Source organism: Balaenoptera physalus (genome assembly GCF_965194825.1).
Source record: "Balaenoptera physalus genome assembly, chromosome: 11".
Lineage (NCBI taxonomy): Eukaryota > Metazoa > Chordata > Mammalia > Artiodactyla > Balaenopteridae > Balaenoptera > Balaenoptera physalus.
This window is the reverse complement of record NC_138896.1, coordinates 4,162,658-4,187,451: the sequence shown is the minus strand read 5'-3', so window position 1 is coordinate 4,187,451 and position 24,794 is coordinate 4,162,658. Positions and strand designations below refer to the sequence as shown.

At 47.5% G+C, this 24,794-nt stretch overlaps 1 protein-coding gene and 1 pseudogene across 2 annotated transcripts in view; both read left to right on the top strand.

Annotated features, from left to right (window-relative positions):
* NRN1 (neuritin 1) overlaps positions 1-24,794 on the top strand; it is a 406,802-nt gene that overhangs the window by 78,495 nt on the left and 303,513 nt on the right. The gene's annotated exons all lie outside the window — the stretch shown is intronic.
* LOC309638188 (peptidyl-prolyl cis-trans isomerase A pseudogene) lies at positions 8,150-12,210 on the top strand (annotated as a pseudogene). Its single transcript has one exon. The product of its transcript is annotated as a peptidyl-prolyl cis-trans isomerase A pseudogene (transcript).

Here is a 24,794-nt window from a genome sequence, read left to right as displayed (position 1 = left end):
ATTTGGTACTCGGGTTGTGGCTCTCCATCTGGAAAATGCGTGCTTTTCAAACCTCCTCAGGAGAGATAACCCAAAGCAGCTCTGTGTTACGTCAGAAAGATAGAAGTGCGTGTTCACTGCCTTACCCCAGGGGTATGCTCGTTCTCCTGCACTCTGTCATCCTGACAATCCCTGGAATATCATGCTGCTCTACTATATTACTGGCATTATGCTAACCGGAATGGCAAAGAGGAAGTGGCAAGGGCTTCGGATGCTAGAGTAAAACACTCAAGCTGATTCTGCTTTCTGCACCAGGGCTTTCTAGTACATGTGCTGCCGAAGCGAGCACTGCACCAGGGCTTTCTCAGAAAACCTTTGAGCCCTTCAGTCCACGCACAACACAGCCCCGAAGTGCAGGGTGTTACCACACCAGGGGCAGCCCTCACCAGCAGGGAGCGGATAAATTCTTCCACCTCTCATCCCTCAGATGGGCAACACTGAGAAGCATCCTCTAGACTTCTCAGAGGTCCCAGCAGAATCAATCCCCACTGCTTACGGCAGCGATCTCAATAATACACATGGTTCTTCCTGTCTCACCCTCCCTGCCCTCACGCCCACCTCCTGCTTCACCTCTCATTTAAAGAAACTGCTCCCAAGCCCTGTCTCAGGCTTTGCTTTCGGGGATTCCCAAACTAAAGGAATAGCTGCACCTGCCAAAAAGAAACTAGGTATTGATATCTGACAGGAGCCAGAAAAGCAAGATTCCATCCAAAGTCAGAGGAGAATAATTCAGAAGAGTAATTTGGATGTGGGTATGTGAAAGGGGGCATGGGGAGCTATTTTATGACTTCAGACTTAGCAGGTCCAGTTCATTCCATAAGCCAGTATTAAATATAGGATTTTAGAGCAGACAATGTGAGCATAGAATATCAAAATTTAGAAAGGCATAGGAGACGTTTATCTTTCTCCTGTGCTTTGAGAACATATGTTCACATTGTCTGTGTGCACGTACACACACACACACACACACACACACAGACATACACACACACTGGACTATAAGAAAGAAAATCACTATAGCCACACAGGGGAACCTGGCTCTTTGGACCACACAAGTATTATCAAGGCATCACCCGTGGGAGGGAGCACAGTTACGAGCCAAAGACTAGAGAGGAAAAAGCCTTTGCTGTGAATAAATAGCCTGATGAACCCAAACATACTCAGTGGCTGGAGAATCACAGGACAGAGTAAGTCCTTTTTCATCTGCAGAGTGAAGGGGTTTGAATGTATTAACCACGTCTGCTGCTGGCCACGCTTTCAAGAACCACACATGTGCCTTCTGTGACTTCGAGGTTTTGTGAAACGCAGTTTGAAAACCTGGGCCAACCCACCCCTTCTTCTAGAAATGTCTCCACTCCATCCATCTCTGGAAGAGAAGGACCCTCCAACTTTGCTAAAACACCCCAGACAAGGGGACTGGTGCAGATTCCCAGTAACAGTGTGGCGACGCTGGACCATCTTGACCCAAATGGATGTTCCTTTAATGCTTTTCTCACTGCGGCCGAACCCTCATTCTTCTTGCCCTGATCTCAGCGGAAACAGGAAGACATTGCCATCATTTTACAATATCCTTTTACAGCCCCCAAGGTAGTTAATAGTTTTTATACTGGATTGGGCTGTGATTAATGAGAATTAAAGCAGGCTGAGACTATACGTATCAAGCAATTCTTATCTGCAGTAAGTTGTTCACAAAATTTCCGTTTGCCTCCCTGAGAAGATATATAGAACTGAGCAACAATAAGTTTTTCTTATTATTAAGGGTTAGAGTGTGTCCCCCTCCAAAAAATACACGTTGGAGTCTGAACCCCTAGTACCTCAGAGTGTGACTTTATTTGGACACAGGGCTGTAGGTAGTTAGGAAAGATGAGGTTATACTGGAGTAGACTACGTCCCACTCCAGGATTACTGGTGTCTTCATGTCCCACGTGAAGCCAGAGACACACACAGGGAGAAGCCATGTGATGGTGGGGGCAGAGATGGAAGTTATACAGCCGCAAGCCCAGGAACACCCGAGAACGCTTACGGCCACCGGAAGCTGGAGGAAGCAAGGAAGGGTCCCCTCCAGCTTTCAGAAGGAGCACAGCCTGCTGGCACCTTGATTTTGGACTTCTGGCCTCCAGAACTGTGAGCCAATAAGTTTCTGTCTTTTAAGCCAGCTGGCGTGCGGTACTTTGTTATGACGGCCCTAGGAAACGAATGCACTTATATTAATGATTTCTCTCTGATCAAATCTCTAACATGTATTGATCAGGATAAAAGCGTGTCTCCACAATTCACCCCTTTCTTCTCTTCCTGAGAGACCTTGGAAGCTTATGAATTAAGAGGTTATTTTCAGAAATAGTGATGCAAGTTTCAATTTTGGATGTATCTAACTATAATCTATAAATCAGTAGCACTTCTCCCAAAAAGATGTATCCAAAGTCCATCTGGGATTCCAAGAGGTACTGAACTCAAACAGTTCACTACCCCGACAGTCCGTAATAGATACACAATTCTCTCTAAGCATAGCAAGGCATTATTCTAAAATTAAAATCATCACTAAAGCTGGATGACAGAATGCCTTTATGTGGACCTCTACAGGCCCGGCTATGCCAGATTTAATTAAGGAGTTTTATTTGCAGCAATAAATTCTTATCCAAGGTAAAATAAAAGTGATTCGATTTGTTCACACTCAATTTCGTTTAGGTGTACAACTAGTGGTTTAAGTCTATTGCAAAATAATTCAACCAAGAAATCAATTTTAGCACCTACAAAAAGCCCAACCAGGCTATAATTACAATCTTCCAAATGCTAATTGCATACATTTTCAGATAGGAAATATACATATGTATCGTGTATCATCTTACTGTTTACCACCAAAAATTATACTTGCATAAAACATGGGAAAATTATCTTCGTTATTTATGACCCTCAGAAGGCTAGGATGTTCCTTTTATAGCCCTTTCTGGATCTGTCCAGGTTAGTAAATTACTGTCTTCCTTGGCTGTCTATGTATCTTTTATTCTTCTTGAGCTGTTGGAAGCTAAAAAGGGTTGAGGAAGAGAACCCCATAGTAGGAGGCAGCGGGGACCAGAGATCATAGCAGGAACTGAGACCTCAGGGCAGAGCCTGGGTTTCTGGGGGGCTTCTGCTGCCTGGGTGGTCAGAGTGTTCACATCGAATAAGAGGACAGGCCACGAGCTGGGGGATGAGTGACCTAATGGAGGAACTCATGAAAATGAAACTCATTTCCAAATAGGAGACTAAATACATGCTCCAGGGAGGCTGTAAGGTGACCGCACCTGACGAAGAACCAGGATACGTATGACAGCATTCAACAGGTTGTTCTGAAAGTCTTGATGGCCTCTAGAGCATTCTGCATCTAAAAAAATCTATGTAGATCATTTGCGCGGAGCAATTTAAGAATGCAAAGGCAGGACACACTTGAGTTGGGGTTCTGTTGTTTTGACAATATTCTCTTACTATCTGCCAAACCACACCCCCTGTGACAAGGATGTTCGCATGAGTACAGCGGGTCACAGTTTGCAGAGGTCCAACACGGGGCTCTCTCCCTGGGAGGCCGATTTGCAAGTGATTGTTACTGTCGCGCCTGCTTTAGAGTCGATGAGAAAACCAGGGGAACCGAAGAGGAAACTGAAGATGGGAGAAGCTAGGTGGTTCAGCCAGGACCCCACAGCTACACTGGTACCACATTTTGACACTATGCCTATTTGATGCTTACATTTCACAAGGAATGGCGAATGTCCCAACGAACACACATTCATTATTCTATTTATTATAAAGAGTTATTTTGTATAGTATTCATGTACCACACAGTGTCTTCTTGCCTGGGACTGTGGAGGGAAACCTCTTAATGTCTTAGCACATAAAGAACTGTTCTCCTGAGCACGCGGAGAGGGGGTCCCTAGTCACACAGCCCAATAACCCTCTGGAGAAATGGATGGATGTTCTTCTGGGCCACCTTTACTCCTAAGGACACCTACGTGTCTCTCCAAGGTGCCCAGGTTTTGAAAGGGAAAGGCAAGGATTGATTCAGAGAATGAAGGCGGGAAAGATGGGGGAACAGGTGGAGGTGAGGAGGATGGACGATGTCAGCGTCCCTGCATTGACCATGACCAGCTCACTCTTGGAGAATTTCATGTGACTATGGCACTAAGTTTGGGGGGAGATGGTGACAAATGCAGTGTGTCCAAAGGGAGCATGGTGGGCAGTTAGGAAAGAGTCCTCACGCGGAGCTGTTGAAGAAACTGGGCGTGGTTAGTCTGGATTGCAGAAGTCTCGAGGAGACATCACACCTGGATCCTGCTAGGCCAAGGACTGGCACAGAGAGAGGCAGACGTTTTTTGGTGGATGCACAGGACATAGTGAGATAATTAGAAAAAGAGTACCAGGAAGGAAAGTTCACCTCAGTTCAAGAAAAATCATCCTAACAATTACAGCAGACAAACAGTGATGATCTATGGAACTTTCCCTCCTTGGCTGGAATTATACAAGCAGTGACTGGATAGCTGTCCCAAAGCGCACCATTTGACTCAACCAAATGGCCTTGAGTGTCTTCTAGATCCAAGTGCTGTGCATCTAGGAATAAGGTCTTGGCTCCCTGGTTTCATAATTCCTTGGTGTTTGCTATAGACCTCTACACAGTGCAGTAATCCCTTTTTAAAAAAAACTTATTTATTTATATTTGTCTGCATTGGGTCTTCGTTGCTGCGCGCGGGCTTTCTCTAGTTGTGGTGAGCGAGGGCTGCTCTTCGTTGTGGTGCGCGGGCTTCTCATTGCAGTGGCTTCTCTTGTAACAGAGCACGGGCTCTAGGCATGCGGGCTCAGTAGTTGTGGCTCGCGGGCTCTAGAGTGCAGGCTCAGTAGCTGTGGCGCACGGGCTTAGTTGCTCCGCGGCATGTGGGATCTTCCCGGACCAGGGCTGGAACCCGTGTCCCCTGCATTGGCAGGTGGATTCTTAACTGCTGCGCCACCAGGGAAGTCCAGTAATCCCTTTTATCTTTTATGATCTCAGGGCCACTTAGAATATTATTTCTTTGGCTGACTCCTTGGCTCTGAAGAGCAATGCCAAAACCTGAAGGAATCATGAAGTGCTGATGCGAAATCTCTATTAATTTCTGATGAATTTCTTATCTAAGTAGATTTTTATGCCCCCTAGGTACCTCACAGTTTGTAGGCATTCAATGAAGTTTTGATGGGTGAATGAATGAATGCATGCATGCATGAGTGTGAACATTACTTAGCTAATTATGAAAACAATATTCCGGGCTTCAAGGACAAAAGAAGAGGGGAAGAATCCAGAAATCTTTTGAACATTTTAAAGCAGATGTAAGTTAAAAATTAATTAGTAACAATTGTTCATGATTTTTTAAAATACCCTTAGCATTTTATTTTTTGCTCTAAAAATAGAAAATTTCCTTAAAGTGATTTTTTAGTCTATAAAAATATATAGCATACATTATACTAAATGGTGAAATATTAAAAGCACTTCCTTTAAAATTGAATAAGACAAGGAGGCTTGCCATTGACATTTCCAGTAAACAGTTTACTGAAGGTTCTACATTGTGCAATCAAAAAAGAAAAGAAAAAAAAAGGTGAAGGACTGCAGAGCAAAAAGCAAAGTTGACAAAATTTCCAGATATGATTGTCTGACTCAGAAAACCCAAATGAATCTGAGCTTAGTAAAGTTTCTGGATATGAAATCAATATGCAAAAGGCTGCACATCTATATACCAGCAAAGAACAGTAAAAACTACACAATAAAAAATTTCAACTTCTAACAGCATAAAAAATAGAAAGCATGTAGGAATGAATATGGCAAAGATTAAAGGACTTTCAGGTGAACATTTCTAAACTCTCTCAGAAATTGGTGATGGAATTGTAAATTATTATAACCATTTCAGAAACATAACATTATCTATTGAGGTCAAACTCATGCACACTCTATGACCCACCAATTCCATTCTTAAGAACATACCACAGAAAAACACTTTTTCACGTATGCCAAAATATATATACAGAAATCTTCATAGCAGCACTGTAATAACAAACTTTAAAAGCAATGTCCATCAGTAACAAATGTCCATCAACATCAAATACTCATCAACAGTAAAATAAATATATGACAGCATATTTATTCCCTGAAATATTAGCCATGAAAATGAATGAACCGCGGCTACACACATTAGAATGGATTAATCTCAGAAGTAAGACATGGAATGAGAGACTAAGGGACTAAAGAATACATACAGTGTGCAAAAAAAAAAGGCAAAATAAACAATTTGTTATTTGCGGATACATATGTATGTGATAAAACTATAATGAAAAGCATAAATTAATTAAAATTCAATATAGTGTATTTTGGGGAGGAGAGAGAAGACCTTTATTGGGAATGAGCTTAAAGGTGCCTTCAAAGGTCCTGTTGGTGCTCTCTCTCTTAGGCTGGGTGTTTTTTTTTTTTATTTTTTATTTAAAAAAATTTTTTTTATAGCTACTTTATTTATTAATTTTTGGCTGTACTGGGTCTTCGGTTCGTGCGAGGGCTTTCTCCCGTTGCGGCAAGTGGGGGGCCACTCTTCATCACGGTGCGGGGACCGCTCTTCATCGCGGTGCGCGGGCCTTTCACTATCGCGGCCCCTCCCGTTGCGGGGCACAGGCTCCAGACGCGCAGGCTCAGTAGTTGTGGCTCACGGGCCCAGCTGCTCCGTGGTATGTGGGATCTTCCCAGACCAGGGCTCGAACCCGTGTCCCCTGCATTAGCAGGCAGATTCTCAACCACTGCGCCACCAGGGAAGCCCTGGGTGTTTATTTTACTATTATTATGTACACTTTCCTATGTTGTATTTCTCAGCTCTGTAGTCTTTTTTCTTTTTCCAGGGAAATGCTCTTTAACCCAATGTGGTACTTAGCGAAATTTATCCATTCATTCTATTGATGGTGCATTACTGAATAACATCTACTTAGAATGACCAAAAATACAACTGGGTGTCATGGACTGCATGTTTTCAAAATGTAAAGATTAAGAACTGGCTTGAGGAGATTATATAGGAAGCATGTTATCTCCCTATTTAACAATATTGAAGGTCTAGAAAGACCTCGTAGCATTACTGCAATGATATCACTGGTCTTAAGTAATGGTCAAACTGAGGAATTATTTGCAAAATAATTGGGATCGATAATGTTCAGAATATATCAGGCAGTACTCACTTTACCTGCGAGCCACAGACGAACTACTCAGGATTCTTGGTTGCAAACAAGAACCGACACTGGTCAACACAAGAAAAAATGATTTCTTAGAAGCCTGTGAAGTACAGTTGAGCCTTGAACAACTCAGGGATTGGAGCGCCGACCCTCCAAGCGGTCCAAAACGCATCTGTAATTTATGGTCGGCCCTCCGTATACGTGGTTCCTCCACATCCCTGGGTCCACATCCTCGGATTCCAACAGCCTCAGACCATGTTGTACCATGGTATTTACTACGGAAAAAAATATGCTCTAAGTGGACCCGTGCACTTCAAACCCGTGTTGTGCAAGGGTCAGCTGTACTTCGTGGAGCTGGGTGAAGCCTGGTCGGCCAGGTTTGAAAAGTAGACATGACTGATGGAATTTTGTGAAGGTCATGTCGCAGGAATCAGCCAGTTAGGGCACCTCTGCTTCCTCTAGGGCTGCCACCATAGCTATAAACCCTAAATGACCCCTGCATCCTGGCCCCTCTTATGCCCCATTCCAGGCTCCACTGAGAGCATCTACACATCTATCCCTTTGGTGCCAGGGTTCAGGGTGAACAAACGGCTGAACTTTGGGACTTCTGTATTCCATAAATTTAGGAAAGGAATACAGGTGTCAGGAACCACAGATGAATGAGTAGAGAATGAATAGAAGCAGACGGAAGAAGGAGGGAGAGAGAGAGGAAGCTTAGAAATGATCTGCCATGTTCATCAAAAATTTTGCTCCTGAAGCCCCATCTAAGACTCTGAATCTAAATTTCAGAAGTTGGTGGGGAGGGGGAGGGCCCACAGAAATCTTCCATTTATTTAACCTGCATGTCAGGCGATATTTTTAAATTTGAGAAGATTACGGGCATCAATAACACAGGCCCCAAAATCTACTTACTCTTTCTATGACTTTCAGTGACTTTGCTTTTACTATGTGAAGGTTGGGGCGTGTCCTAAAAGGATTCCAAATTTCTTTTCTCCCTAATTGTTCCTTAACCAATTTATTCGTCTCGGTGTGCATTTCTTGGAGATGCATAGCAGCGATTTCAATTTACGAATGAAGTTCAGGATTTGAATACTTAGAGCCCCGAGAAAATATCATCTGAGTATTTAAAATAAACAATAGCTGTCACTTAACCACGATACTGATGTGCCAGGCGCTATTCTGGTCATTTTACATGTCTTACCTAATATAATCCTTCCAACAAGCCCCATGAAACAAGTATCCTCACTTTACAGATGATGAAACTGAGGCAGCAAGATGTAAAATAATCCACTCAAGGTAATGAATGGAGGAGCAGGGATTTCAATCTAGTTAAATTTGCTCCAGAGTTTCAGCCACTATTTAATACTGGCTCAGTCAACATCAATTTCATCAGAGCAAAACAGACATTTTAAAATTCACTTATTGGTCATAACTAAATCAACCAATAAAAATGGAGCACAATCAACAAATACAGATTTATAACCACGAAAATGATCTCCTCTTAATTTGGCCTTCTGAAATCTGCCTTGACTGTCTCTGCGCTCACGGCTAAACAGCATGTAAACAAAAGTCTTGCACTCAGGGAGCGCCCGTGAGCTCCCAGGCCACTCGCCCCGGCTGTTTCCCGGTCAGCTCCGCCCGTTCTCAGTGGGCAGGTTTCCTCTGGGGAGCTGCATCTCCTCTCCCATCTTTACAGGGAGCTTCCTCCTGGAGAAGCTTAAAGCAAACCTGCTCTTCCTGCCGTAACCTTCTCTGTAATACACCCGTTAAGGATTCAACCTGGGTTAAATGTCGTGGATTCCTTTAAACAAGAATTTAAATCAAACTGAGGTTTTTTCCCACACACCCTATATATTAAATAATTATGAGCAAAAATATGTTATGGGGTCAGAACAGGCATAAATAAGAAAATAGGCATATCTGTATATATATAATGGAACACTACTCAGCCATAAAAAAGAACGAAATAATGCCATTTACAGCAACATGGATGGACCTAGAGATGATCATACTAAGTGAGATAAGTCAGACAGAGAAAGACAAATATCACATGATATCGCTTACAGGTGGAATCTAAAAAATGATACAAATGAACTCATTTACAAAACAGAAATAGACTCACAGACATAGCAAACGGACTTATGGTTACCAAAGGGGAAAGATGGGGGAGGGATAAATTAGGGGTTTGGGACTGACATACACACACCACTAGATATAAAACAGATAACCGGCCTTGCAGACGCCACTACCCTGGAACCTCCCGCACTGCTCAGCCATGGTCAACCCCACCGTGTTCTTCGACATCGCCATCGACGGCGAGCCCTTGGGTCTCATCTCCTTCGAGCTGTTTGCAGGCAAAGTTCCAAAGACAGCAGACAACTTTCGTGCTCTGAGCACTGGGGAGAAAGGCTTTCGTTATAAAGGGTCCTGTTTTCACAGAATAATTCCGGGATTTATGTGCCGGGGTGGTGAATTCACACTCCATAATGGCACTGGTGGCAAGTCCATCTATGGGGAGAAATTTGATGATGAGCATTTCCTCCTGAAGCACGTGGGTCCTGGCATCTTGTCCACGGCAAATGCTGGCCCCAACACACGCGGGTCCCAGTTTTTCATCTGCACTGCCAAGACTGAGTGGTTGGATGGCATGCATGTGGTTTTGGGCAAGGTGAAAGAGGGCATGAATGTTGTGGAAGCCATGGAACGCTTTGGGTCCAAGAATGGCAAGACCAGCAAGAAGAGCACCATTGCTGACTGTGGACAAATCTAATAAATTTGACTTGTGTTTTATCTTAACCACCAGACCATTCCTTCTGCAGCTCTCAGGAGGGCACCCCTTCACCCGCATCTGCTTGAAATATCCTGTAATCTTTGTGCTCTCACGGCAGTTCTTCGAGTTCTACATTGTCCTTATCTCCCTCCAAGTTTAGCTGAATTGCAAAGTTAAGTTTATGATTATGAAATAAAAAGTAAACAACAAAATTAAATAAATAAAATAAAACAGATAACCAACAAGGGCCTACTGTACTCTACTCAATATTTTGTAATAACCTATAATGGAAAAGACTATGAAAAAGAATAGATTGTACATATATATGAAATATATAAAATTATATATATAATTCAGTTTTTTATATATATATATAAAACGGAATCACTTTGCTGCTTTGCTGTACACCTGAAACTAACACAGCATTGTAAATCAAGTACACTTCAATAATAAAAGACAAAAAATAAAAATAAAGACATGTACGACCTACTAAAAAAAAAGAAAAAAAAAAGAAAACAGGCATATCGATTGAGCGGTGTGACTGAAAGTTTCAGGCATCCAAGGGCTCCCTGGGTATGTCTGGCACATTCAACATAGGTGTCAACAAAAGAAAAGTAGGACGTGGCCCCTGCCTGTGATGGCACCTAACACAGGTAGGCAAACGACAGCAGGTATTGTAACAGGACAAAAGTAGATAATATATGCTAAGGAGCTAGATTGAATATTCCCCTAAACAGATGGGGGAAATGTGGGCTGGAGAACTGAGTGTTGGGTGATTCACACATAGCTGCTTGAAAAAACACGCCTAGCGGGGCCGATGAACGAGCAAGTGTCAGTACATAGTGAGATCTCTATTGGTTCTACCCATCCCAGTCTTATCCAACATTTTTATAAATGATCTGGAAAAGAAGAGAGATGGTATAATTGATCAAATCTGTGTTGCCATGAAACTAGGAATGATGGCAAATACATTGCATAACAGAATCAAAATCATAAAGGCATGAGGTGTTTCTCCAATCCGCCAGCGCGGTCAGGGTTGTGATGTGTCCAGGTGAAGGGGGGGATGTTCTCATCATGCCCAGGGCTGGGCTCACCACACCTGCGGTGGTCCTTCTAAGCAACACATCCAAATGGGAATCTTAAGATACAACAGATTCTAGGAAGTGACCAGGATAATGTGACTTGACACCAGTGTAAACAAGGGGAGATATGCAATCCAGTATAGGGAATATCGCCTATGATTTCATGATAGCCATTTCCATACATTTAAAAGAATATATATGACATGAAATAGGACTTCAGTTTCTTCTGTGCCATTCTGCAAGGCTAAACTAAGACAAGATAGATTTTTGACTTTAAAATATAAGCTGTACAAGGGAAAGAAAAAGAATGTTTATGTAGTACCTAACCAGAGCCAAAAACTGTGCTTCAAATTTCCTATCACCCTCCCCAAAATCAAATAAAATAAGTAGTATTATCCCATTTTATATATTGTTCTGCGTATCTATTGCTGAATAAACTACTGCAAAACTTGGTAGTTTAAACCAACTTATTATTCTTGTATCTCATCATTCTGTGGCTCATAAATTTGAACAAGGCAGAGCAAGGAGAGCTAATCTCCGTTCCATGATGTCTGGGGCCTCAGCGGGAGAGTCTTGAATGGCTGGGGGCTGTTTGGGCATCTCTCTCTGTCCCCCCGTCCAGCCCCTTCACGAGGGGGCAGGGGGGCTTCCTCGCAACACGGTGGCCTCAGGACAGGTGAGTCTCTGCAAAGCGCTTGGGGCTCCAGGAGATGAGGCAGGTGCTGCCACTCCTCTCAGGGCTGGGCCTGGACCAGCGGAGCGTCCACTGGCCGGGCCATCCTAGGGTCAGCCCACATTCAGAGAGAGGAAATGGGAGGAGCTTCAGAAGGATGGGTGGCGTCTACAGTCTATACACAGGTGAAGAGGCACAGGATGGTGGGAAGCGGCAGACCCAGGACTCAAACCGGATCTGACCAGTTATCACGCCCTGGCGACCACTCAGGACCACGTCTGTGCTCATGGATTCAAGGGCGTCCTGCAAGGTGACCTCTAACGCCATGTACTTTCAGCCTCAGAGTCTCTTCCAAGCTCCAGACCTTTATCTCCAAACGTGAACTGCACGTATCTATTCAAATGCGTGGGAGCAGACGTGAATTCTGAACTCATCGCGGGTCCTCTCTCCATCCCAAACCAGCAGCCCCTAACATCCCCCCAGTCTCGCTGGCTCAGCACCTCGTGGGCACTCTGTTCCTGCTCTCACTCGTTCCCTGGGTCCTCTGTCAGTCACCAAGGCCGTGGATTTGCGTGCGCCACAGGCTGCTCGAGGGTCTGGCCCACCTGCCTCGCCAGCCTCCCTCCCTGGCCCTCTCCCCACGCTCGCCCCGCCCCAGCCCCTGCTGCTCCAGCGACAGCCCCTGCCCTGTCCCCCCTACCCCCACCCCTGCCAGGTCTCTGCCCAGCCACCATCTCCTCAGAGAGACCACCCACTGAGAAGAGCATCTCCCATTAGCCCTGCCCTCCGCCAAGCTTGCTTTATTCTCCTCCACTCGATTTATCGTTTCCTGATACGGCAGTAGCTGTTTATTTGCTTATTTACTTACTGCCCCTGTCTCTCGCTGCAACAGTGCTGTTCGGTAGAAATACAACACGAGCCACATACATTTTATATTTTATAGTCGCCATACATCAAAAGGCAGAAAGAGGCAGGTGAAATCAATTTCAATAATATATTTTATTTAGCCCAAGATACCCAGAATAGTATCATTTCAACACATAACCAATAGAAAAAAAGTATTCATGAGCTCCTTTACATTTTTGGTCTCAGTTTTGAGTTCTGGTGCACTTACAGCCCTTCTCGTGCAGATGAGCCACATGTTAAGGGCACAGCAGCCACGTGAGGGAGGCTCGAAAATATAAATGCCGTGAAGGCAGTGGCCTTGTTCTCCGGTTCACCTCCGACTTCTCAGCCTGGAACAGGGCCTAGCACTTAGCAAATGTTTGTTGATCGCCTGTGCATATGCAGGCATGGATACAATAGATGACGTGCATCCCTTGCTTTTGACCGTCCTCCTCCTACACCTGCCTGCTTACTCCTCACCTCCCATGAGGCACCTGTCAGCCCCCACAGGTGTGGCCAGCAGCTACTATTTTTCAGCCTGGGTTGCTCTAACCCCATCAGCAGTTCCAGAGGCCACCAGAAAGAGGCTCCGAAAGTCACAGAGCTGAGAGCCCAAAGGCCTTCCTTCCGTCCCACCTGCCTCCTGGGAAACCTCAGGCAAGTTCCCAAACATCTGTGACTCTCATTTTCCTCTCTGTAAAACGGGGTTTATCCATAACTCTAGCCCCAGCCATTGTAAGAATCAAAATAAAGCAACATAACTAAAACAAACAACTCAAAAAACGGGCAAAGGGCTTGAATAGACATTTCTCAAAAGAAGATATAAAAATAACCAGCAAGTATATGAAAAGATGCTCAACATCACTAATCATTAGGAAAATGCAAATCAAAATCACAATGAGTTACCACTTATATACATTAGGATGGCTACTGTCAAAAAAAGACAGAAAATAGCAAGTTTTGGCAAGGATGTGGAGAGATCAGAACCTTTGTGCGTTGGTGGTAGGAATGTTAAATGGTACAGTTGCTGTGGAAAATGGTATGGCATTTCTTCAAAAAATTACAATAGAATTACCATACGATTCAGCAATTACTCTTCTGGTTATACACCCAAAGAAAGTGAAAGCAGAGTCTCGAACTGATATTTGTACACCCATGTTCATAGCAGCATTATTCACAATAGCCAAAGGGTGGAAACAACCCAAGTGTCATTGATGGATGAATGGATAAACAAAATATGGTCTATGCAGACAATGGTGTATTGTTCAGCTTTGGAAATTCTGGAACATGCTACAAAGTGGATGAAACTTGAAGACGTTGTGCGCAGTGAAATAAGCCAGTCAATAAAAAACAAATATGGTGTGAGTTTCCTAGAACAGTCAAGTTCATAGAGACAGAAAGAACAGTGGTTGCCAGGGGCTGGGGAAGGGGGAACAGGAGTTAGTATCTAATGGCGACAGAGTTTCATTTTGAGAAGAGGACACATTTCTGTGGATGGATGGTGGTGATGGTTGCAGAACAATATGAATGTACTTAATGGCACAGAACTGTATGCTTAAAATGGTTAAGATGGAAAATATTATGTCTATTTTATCACAACAATAAAAAATAAAGCCATGTCAGTGAAAGTGCGTCGTTAGCTATAACATTTACACAAATGCAAGTTGACATCATTCCTGGTGGTCCGTTACCCACCCTAATCTGCTCAGCCGCACCGCTGTGCATCTCTGAGGTCCCAGTAACTGTCACTAACGCAGCGCAGTGAGGCCCCTACGGAAGTACATCCTCCTCTGGTCTGTCTCCTTTACCCGTCCCTCTGCAGACGTGTATAGCGGACCATCTTACCCGAATGTGTCTTTTAAACTATACCAGTCTGAATACTTTTAAGATGACAAAACGTGAAAAAGGATGGAGAAAGCAAGGTGGAGAGATGTGTGTGTCGTGCATTCATGGATTGGTGTCTAAAATACAACAATGTTGGGCTTCCCTGGTGGCGCAGTCGTTGGGAGTCTGCCTGCCAACGTAGGGGACGCGGGTTCGAGCCCTGGTCTGGGAAGATCCCACGTGCCGCGGAGCGACTAGGTCCGTGAGCCACAACTGCTGAGCCTGCGCGTCTGGAGCCTGTGCCCCGCAACAAGAGAGGCCGCGATGGTGAGAGGCCCGTGCACCGCGATGAGGAGTGGCCCCCACTTGCCGCGACTGGAGAAAGCCCTCGCACAGAAACGAAGACCCAACAAAGCCAAAAATAAATAAATAAATAAATTTAATTAAATTAAATTTTAAAAAAAAAAGGAAGAAGTTTCTATGGGCACCCCTGGGCATGTGTGTACTCATTCTTCCTGCAGAAATAAAATACAGCAATGTTATTTTTAAAGTCGGCAAATGCCGGTTCCCCCTGCCGGTTTCTTCTGGTGACCTGAATCCCGGTGTGCCTTCTCCTCCTGCTTTGGTCTCAGCGCCTGCGAGTTGTTTGTCCCCAGACCGGCAGCGCATAGTGGATGCGGCAGGAATAGGACTCAGCACGTAGCCTGGGGAGCCTGAAATCCGCGCCTCCTCCCCGCAGTGGACGCGGGAGCTGAGGGAAGCAATAAGGCCTAATAACCTCCCCTGTCCTCCTAATTGCTTTCTTCTCCTGACGAAGAAGCACACCAGCGGCTCCAGCGGCCCTCAGGGAAATCTCTGCTTGTTATGAGGCCGGTGGGCAATCCTTTCATCACCGTGAAATGCTGGCAGTTTGTGTCAACAAATCCAATTTCAGTCAATCAATAGACAGCCCGCCTCCCGGCTCTGTCCTCCCTGCTGGCAGAGCTGAGACGGGCCTCCCCTCCTCCACCCCTGCCCAAGGAGCCCCTGCAGGAAGGAGGCCGCTCCCGCCAGAGCCCAGGATGCTCAGGCAGCCCTGCCACCAACAAGGATGGCCCCACTGTCAGGGACGCAGCCAAGTGCCAGCTTCACGCAGATAGGCCTGGGTACCAGCTCTGGCTCTGCCACTGCTGGCTGTATGGCCTTTGGCGAGTTCTTCACCTCTTTGAATCCTTGTTTCAAAAACGGAGCTGTCAATGGACATTTAGGTTGCTTCCATGTCCTGGCTATTGTAAATAGTGCTGCAGTGAACATTGGGGTGCATGTGTCCTTTTGAATTATGGTTTTCTCTGGGTATATGCCCAGTAGTGGGATTGCTCCATGATATGGTAGTTCTATTTTTAGTTTTTAAAGGAACCTCCATACTGTTCTCCATAGTGGCCGTATCAATTTACATTTCCACCAAGAAGATGTGGTACATATATACAATGGAATATTACTCAGCCATAAAAAGGAACGATATTGGGTCATTTGTAGAGATGTGAATGGACCTAGAGTCTGTCATACAGAGTGAAGTAAGTCAGAAAGAGAGAAACAAATATCGTATATTAACGCATCTATGTGGAACCTAGAAAAATGGTACAGATGAACCAGTTTGCAGGGCAGAAACTGAGACACAGATGTAGAGAACAAACGTATGGACACCAAGGGGGGAAAGCGGCGGGGGTGGTGGTGATGTGATGAATTGGGCGATTGGGATTGACACGTATACACTGATGTGTAGAAAACTGATGACTAATAAGGACCTGCTGTATAAAAAATAAATTGAATTAAATTAAAAAATTAAAAAAAAAAAAAAGCGGGCTGATGATAGTGACTGCCTACCGGGCTGTGTGGAGGGGAAACTGTTACAATGCACGCGAGGCACTTAGCCCGCCGCCAGCCCGGCCTTGGTGACCTGCCAACTCTTAAGCCAAAAAGGGCAATAAATGGAGCTACTGCAGATTCTACAACCATCATTAGCACCTTCATCACCACCACTGTCATTCTGAGGATTGTATGGAAAACAGCTCAGGAAACAGCCCACGTGGCTCTACCAAGACGAGGAGGAATTGGGAGCTAGTTCGCGAAGGTTCACTCAGCAAAGATGCTCAGGTGTCATCAACGTTTGCAAAAAGAAATAGTCAGACGGCAGTGCCCTCATCAGAGGCTGGCATCTGCAGGTAGAGGGGCCTTAAGGAGGCTGCCCTGGGGTATGGCAGAACACAGAGGAGGAACCTGGTCCCAAGAGCAGGGCAAGCGGGGCCCAACGGTGCTTCCCTGAGATTTCTGCGTTTCCCCTGAGAAGCCGGAAGGAACGAAGGTCTCCCCACAAGGAGCCCTCTCCCCTGTAGGGGAGACCCCAGCTTCGTCGGTCTTTGGGGGCTAGAGGTCCCTGCTGGGTAACAATGAGTTAACCCAACTCTCTATTTCATTTCCTGCTAGGTGGGGTGACTGTCGCACCTGCTAGATTGGGGGTGACACACCATTGCCTTAGCATGTGAATTCCCCAGATGAGAAGCCTTCAGAACAGGATGCAGCAATGGGAACCAACTAATCAAGCAGCTCAGGGCTTCCCACGAGGTCTAGGAGCCTGTCATTTCTAACTAAGCAAGGAGGCCGACCTTCTTCCAGCAGGAAGTGGTTAGAACAAGTACCTTGGACTGCATTTTGTTGCTGCTGCTGCTGCCACCTTTGTGTTTAACTGGGGAGGAAAAGAGAGTAATTAGAGGTGAGGTTTTCAGACATAGAATGCCCTGATAGTGACGGACTTTCCACCCCAAGGCAGGCATGGTGAGAGGCCCTTCCACATTTATTATCTCATTTGATGTGTCACAATTACTCTGCAAGGCAGGTATATTGACCTCTTTTGTTAAATGAGGATGGTGAGGCCCAGATGTCACCAGAGAGCTCGCGGACCTGGCACAGAGCAGGTGCTCGGTAATGAGAGAGGGACAGAGTCTTGCCTGGGTCACAGTCAGCAGGAGACATTCAAATGCAGGTTCTAAAGGTCCAGGCCACGCCTGATCCCACTTTGCTCTCTCCCGACTTGCTTGTTCCGGGCAGGATACTGGGAGGCCTTCATCAGGAATGGGTGTTGGCTCCCGGGAAAAAGTTCCAGATGGGGAAGAAAAGCCTTTTCTAGGGAAATCTGCCTTTAGAAGAATCGCCAGACTGCTGCATGCAGCCCAAGGGCAGGTCCCTTTGAACACTAAAGTAGTCCCGGATATTAGGTGGGAGAGAGCCAAAGATTCTGAATAAAAGGAAGAAAGACCCCAAGCCAGTAAAACGTGAATTATGTTTGCTATGAAACTGGGCTTTTCTCATGTGGCAGGGGGGGTCTTCAAAGTGCCTGATGCTTTTCTGAAATTTACATTATATTGACAATTAAAAAGAAAAAAGAAAAACCACAGAGCCGTGCATGTTGGGGAAATTTTGAGACATGCATGGACGGTGGGAAGATCCGCTGCTCCTAGAAATTTAATTGCTGGATAGAAACAGACATAGAAATCTGGGTTTCCAACCAGACTGCCCCTTGAGCGCCGAACTGGCACAGGAAACTGCCCCCGCAAGCCCTGCGTGACGTCCCACAGGCGTATACAGCTCAGCACGCCTGAGGCCTGATGAACTGCTGCCCCCGCTCCCACCCCTCCCCACCAGGAGGGAGAAGGCGGCCTGCATGCTCTGCTTTGGTTGGTGGCATCATCGTCGCCCCAGCCTCTCAACCTGGACACGTGCAACTCCTCCTAGACCTCCTCCTCCCCGGTTTAGCAGGTCGGTCCGCTGCTACGTTGTCCTCTTACCCTTGGCACTGCCCCTTGGCATCTCTTTGTTCTTCTGTGCCAGCTTCTAAACCGACCTCCCTGACTGCAGGCTCGCCCTCCTCTACCCGTCAGTGGGTCCAGAGAGATCTCTCCAAAGCCCAGATTTGACCATGGCACTCCCCTACTTCCCACCGTCCATCACCCCCCAGCACCGAAGAATCTGGAGCCCAGGCTCCTTGCATGGTATGACAACTTGCCTGACCCCCAGAGATGAACAAATCGTGCCTGCCTCCAAAGTCCCCACAGTCTTGGTAAAGAAGCACCATTGTGAGGGTTCATTTTATTGCCAACTTGGCTAGGTCAGGTGTGTTCATTTGCTCGGGCTGCCATACAAAACACCACAGATTGGTCAACTTAAAAAACAGAAGTGTATTTCCTCCCAGTTCTGGAGGCTGGAAGTACAAGATCAAGGTGCCAGCAGGGTTGGTTTCTCCTGAGGCCTCTCTCCTTGGAGAGCAGACAGCCGCCTTCTCGCTGTGTCCTCACATGCCCATCCCTCTGTACACCCACACCCCTGCTGTCCTTCTGTGTGTCCTAATCTCCTCTTCTTTTAAGGACATCTGTCAGACCAGATCAGCATGTACCCTAGCAGGCTCATTTTAACTTAATTACCTCTTTAAAGGGCCTATCGTCAAATGCAGTCATATTCCGAAGTAGTGGGGGCTAAGACTTCAACATAAGGATTCGGAGGTGACATAATTCAGCCCATAACAGCCATAGTAAACACTTCGGGGTCAAACGCCAGCTTAGATGTTGCTGTGAAGGTATTTCTTAGATGTAAATAAGATTTAAATCAGTAGACTTTGAGTAGAGCATATTATCATCCATTATGTGGGGGGCCTCATCCAATCAGTTGAAGGCCTTAAGAGAAAAGACTGAGTGAGGTCCCCTGAAGAAGAGGGAATTCTGCCTGCAGACTGGCTTTGGACTCGAGCTGCAGCATCAGCTCTTCCCTGGGTCTGCAGAGTTCAGATTTTTCAGCCTCCACAATCATGTGAGCCAGTTCTTTAAAATAAATCTCTCTTTATAGATATACACATACCTTATTAGTTCTGTTTCTCAGGAGAGCCCTGATTAATACAACCATATACCCCCCAGAATTACCTGATAACAATAAAAATGTATGTCCAGAGGTAGGCAGTCCAGGGCTGATACGCTGTTTCCAAAATCCTCAGGGACCAGGCTTCTTCTATCTCACCATTCCCCAATCCTAGTGTGCTCCCTCATGGTCCAAGATGGCTGCTTGAGCTCCAGATATCATATCTCCATTCCAGCCAGCAAGAGAGTGGAAGGTACATTAGAGGGCACACCTCCTCCCTTTAGGAACGTTTTCTTGAAGCTGAACATGAACTTCCCATTGGCCAGAACTCAGTCACAGCTAGTTTAAGGGAACTGGGAATGTAGTCTTTATGCCAGAATATGTGTGCCCAGCTAAAATCAGGTTTTATATAATGGTCGAAAGGAGGAATGGATGTTGCATTGCACCACAATACAACATTTGCAAAAAGTACCAAATGATGGGTACCAACAACGAACGAGTTACTGAGAAATTAAGAGGAGATTAATGTCGGCGGGGGCAGGCAGAGGGGGCTCCTTAGTGGAAAGGGGACCTGGGCTAACTTTGAAGGAAGGGTTAATCTGCTCAAAGAGGAAAACATCCCAGTACCCTTACCCCGGGGTGGGCATAAACACCACTGTGACAGAAGTATGACACTGAAGGTCTCAGCCCAGGATCCGGTGATGTGAGACCAAGGCTGGGAGGTAGGGGCGCCCCACCACAGGCTTGCAGGATAGACAGGCTGACAGGCTAAGGGGGCCCACAGCCAAGGGCATCTCGACTTTTCCAGCACCCCGAGCCCTCACGGAAGCCTCTTAAGGCTGGGGATGAGGGGAGGGGCTGGGGAGTTGCAGCCATCTCCTCAGGGCCAGCCAGCCAATGGGCAGCCTCGCTGATGCTGTAATGCTCCAGCTTGGCATTTCATTGGCCAGCTCTGTCTGGGCTCAAACTATTTCTTCTTTTTTTTTAGAAATTGCAAGTGGGCACAGACAAAATACAGAGGAGAGGGGCTGGCGGCCTGAGCGCAGATGGGTGGACGGAGTGTAGTGAGGACAGAAGCCCAGGCCCCGGGGAGGCCGGGCTCTCCCCCGAGGCACCCGCTTCACTTCTGGGTCAGCGGAGGGACTTCTCCCCTAGTATTTAGCTTTTGGTTTTACAGTTTTATAAGTCACATTTCTTACTGTAGGGTCACTCAGAGCTTTTAATACACCAAAGGGTGCTGTGAAGTTTCAACAGGCACATGCCTGTAAGTCAGCAGCCTTTCCCACACCTGGATGACCTCAGAACCTTTTATTCCCAGGGCACAGCAGGGACCCAGCGTTCCACAGACACACTCTAGAAGACGCTCCTACCAGGATGGGTCACTCTGGAAATCCAGCTTGTCAGGCACGCTCCAGGGCCGCCTCACACCCACCTCGAGGTCTTGCCAGGCTCTGGTTAGTTGAGGGTTGTGACATAACAGGGAACCAGCACTGCCCTGGTCACCTGTGGTCCCAGCTAGAGGGGGAAAAGGAGGGGGAGGGGAGAAGTTTGGGGCTGGGGGAGCCATGCTCTGTCTCCCATCCTCCCCTGTGCGCCCAGATTTGGATCCCAGGTGTCCAGAATCCCAGCCAGCCAGCACTGACAGAGGCCCTCCTCAGCACCAGCATCCTTGGGTGCAGGAGACAGGTTCTCCCCTCAAGGAGACAGAGACTAAGCAGGTCACTGCACTACAGCTTGCTGGGCATCGGAGTAGAAGCCATACCAGGTACGGTGGTGGAAGAAGGGAGCAATGACTGTGCCTTGGAGGCGACAGGGGGAGGGGTATGGCACCAGGGGGGAGGCAGCAGGAGAAGCTCAAGACACAAGTCAGCCCTTAAGCTTGTCAAATGAAACCCACACACAGTCCAGGGGCCACCAAAGTGCTCTCGTGCCAGGGAAGAAGGTCTGGAATCTGGGAATCAGGCTCGTGGGACAAGGGCCAGCCTCGCCGATGCCCTGGGAGTTACTAAGGCCCAGTGCCCGGGCAGAGGCTCAGCGAGCCTGGTCTGCCGTGTGCCCCGGCCTAGCCCACTCCCGGCCTCCAGACTGCAGCTTCCGCCTGATGACATGCAGGGAGCTTCGGTCAGGCGATGGCCCCAGGGTCAGAGGCCACAAGCTCCTCAGCACCCAGCTGGGTCAAGCGCATTGCCTGGTGGAGGGTGGCAGGGGCATGGGAGTTGCTGGCGTGGCGGGTGTCCCTGCAGCTGTGGTCGTGGCTGAAGCAGTCAGAAAAGGCGGGATACAGATGGAGCAGCGACGGGGGAAGGGAGAGAGGGGAGGAAACAGAGCGAGGGCAGCTGGTGCGGGGCCAGCGCCCCGGGATCGGGAGGTTTGCATTCTGTCCCCAGCTCGTGCTCTTCCGGCCTGCGTGACCTGGGGCGGTCATCTCTGCTCGGGCCCAGCTCGCTTATCTGTAAGAGGAGGTGGGGAGAGTAGCTGTGACCCTAAAGCCCCCGCCTCCTCAAGGGCCATAACATTCTCTTTTCTGGAAGGTCCCTCACCAACTGCAGCCACTGCGACCAGGCGTGGGCAGGCGGGTGCAGATGGCACAGCAGTGCTGATGGGGAGTCCAAAGTGGCGCAGCACACAGCCCGCCCTCCCTCCGTCTCTCCACCTCCTACCTGCTGAGCCCCCCAGGACCCGGAGACTAATGGAAGAGTCTCCTCCGATGCCCATAACGGTCCTGCAGCAGCTCCTGCAGGCCCCGCCTCTCTGCTGGCAGCAGGCTGTGAGTTCAGAGGGAAAATGAGCTCCCTGCTCTCGGGAGATGAAGCCGGGTTCAGACTCAGCCTAGGACAGCGGCCGGGCTGCAGTCCTCCAGGCGTGGAGCCAGTACGAGGAAACCTGGCTCGTTCCTCCGCCCCACGGAATCTAAAATGAAGCACCAAGACCATTCTTTGCTCCCCTTTTGATATGGTGTCCTTTCCTGCCGCTGTTTCCAAACTACATTTAGCTAAGAATCCTTCGTGTAAATGCATCTTATGTAGAAGTGCAAACAACACATCATTCAATAATTATTTCTTGAAATAAATACGTATTAAGCGCAGTGCTGAGAACTGGGTACCCACGAACCTTCCACACAGACTTGCTCTCTGCCTTCATAGAGCTTGGCTTAGTGAGTGAGGCTGACCACAGACAAACAAATATTTAATGAACTCCCGTGATCAGTGCAGTGAAAGGAAAGAATGCAGGGATGCCCTTAGGTTGAGTCCCAGGGAGGGCTTTCCTGGGAGGGGGAGCTCCTGCCTCTAGCCAGGACCTGGCAGCGTGAGAGCTGGCGCACGACAAGGTAGAGCCCTCGGTGGCCAACAGCGCCCTGGAGGACAAGCAGCCCCCGTGTGCAGACGGGACAGTGAGACCCCCCCCGCCTGGTGGCAGGTGCCGACCTTCCCCACATTGCAGGCTGAGGCAACAGCTCCCGTTCATGTCCCCAGTGGCCTGCCAAAAACCAAGCTGTAGTTGACGGAGATGCAGCAAATGCAGAGATTTTCACACAATCTACACACATTAATCATTTGAAGATGACCAACCCCATAAAACCCCATAAAAGAGCATCAACAAATCCAACAAAAGGAAGAGCTTATAACCGAGGAAACTGAGCTACTAGTGCCATCAGAACAGAAAATTTCCAATCCACGTATTTAAAGTCTTTAGGGAGACAGGGAAGGTATCTACATGTCAAATGAAAAAAGATGGTTATGATCAAGAGCTGGCAATTATGGAAAGAACCAATGAGAGCTTTTAGAGATGAAAAATATAATGACTATAGCGTGGAGAATGAATGAAGGAGGCAAGATGTACATAACGCAGGTGAGGGATGATTGTGGCTTTGGCTGGGGTGGAGACGGAGGAGAGGGAGAGGAGTAGACGGATTCAAAATGTATTTTATCGCAGATCTGCAGGACTTTCTAACTCGCCGAGGGTTTGGATGTGAGGGTGAAGGAGAGGGCGCACACGGGGAGGAAGACTGGAATAAACACGGAAATGCTCTGGGCAAAGGATGCTCGGAGACCGTAATCCCCTGCCCCACCACAAAAGCCTCTTCACCTTCTGCGTGCGTCCAAACGAGGGTGCCGTGGCTACTGCACCAGCCCCCAGATGCACCTTCCGAGGCTTTCTCTTCTCTGTGTCCTTGACCCAGAGGGCTTGAGTCCAGCCCTGTTTGGCCATCATGTTTGCCAACCCTGGTGCCCTCAGGGATGGTCCTGGCTGTTGAGGGAGAGAAACGTGACAGTTGCAGGTTGGGAGCCCTTGAAAGCAGGCTCTGAGATGGAGTTTTTTGTACAGAATGTTGATTAAGGAGTCAAACGCCTGGGTAAGGGAAGGGGAGGAAGGAGAGACAGGCAGAGAAAGAAAAGGAGCCAAACCCAGTGGCGGTCTTGGTCAACCCCATGGGAGGAGGGGGGCCCAATGCCCCTTCAGAGTTGTTCCCGGTTGGGCTGTGATGCCCAGATCTTCGTGGCCTCACATCCCTCAGGCATTAGATTTGGGCAGCCTCCCCACGGCTGGACAGCAAGTCCTGACTGAGGGGGTCTGAGTGGCACTTTGCAATGTTCGGTGCAGTGATTAAAGCCACAGAAGCCCCTCAAGTGACGCGAGGTGCAGACTTGTACGTACCTGCTCTGAGATCATCACTGAGCAGATCCCCACACTTGGGGGCAATCAAAAGCTCATAAGCAAGGGCAGGCCTAATCAGAGCCAAGGAGACTGTACGTTGGGGCAGAAGAGAAAGGAAGGGCTTTGTACATGGTCAGAGCTGAAACACCTCTGCTGTGGCAGACGGTGTGATCTGAGCGCGGATCTTGGGAAATTCATCTTCTGCCATCTGGAGTCTACCTGTTCACAACGTAATATCCTGCTGAGAAGCACAAGTCTAACTCAATTGCTAGAGACCCTCTCTGCTGATTCAAATTCCGTTTTCAGAGGACCTGGCTGCCTGCGGGCTGAGCCCCAACTCTCGGAACACTTTGAAGCCCCAAGTGTGTGCTGATGAGCTTCTATGAACTCCTCTGAGTCCCCACAGGGCTCAGGGGTTCTATTTCACACCGAAGTCTGTGTCTGTGATATCATGATTTGTGAATGTGAAAACTGTGGTGGGAGGTAATGTACCCTAAGACCCCTCTCAGCTGCTCAACAGGGCCTGGGATTTTTGAAATTCTGATTCTCCAATGTATCTGCTATTTCAAGTGGTTCCCCAGAAGCTGACTCTGAGATGAGGACTCGTGTGAAGGCGATTTATTGGGCAGGAGAGCGAGGAGGCAGGAAATGGAGGAGGAAGCTGGGCAAAGGTGCAGACAACAAGGGCCCAGGCTGGCAGGTGACCGGCTCATTCACACAGAAGGTCAGGACCGTGAGCCCCCCACCTGCCTGTCGGGAGTGAAGGGCTGGCTCAGGGGCAGGA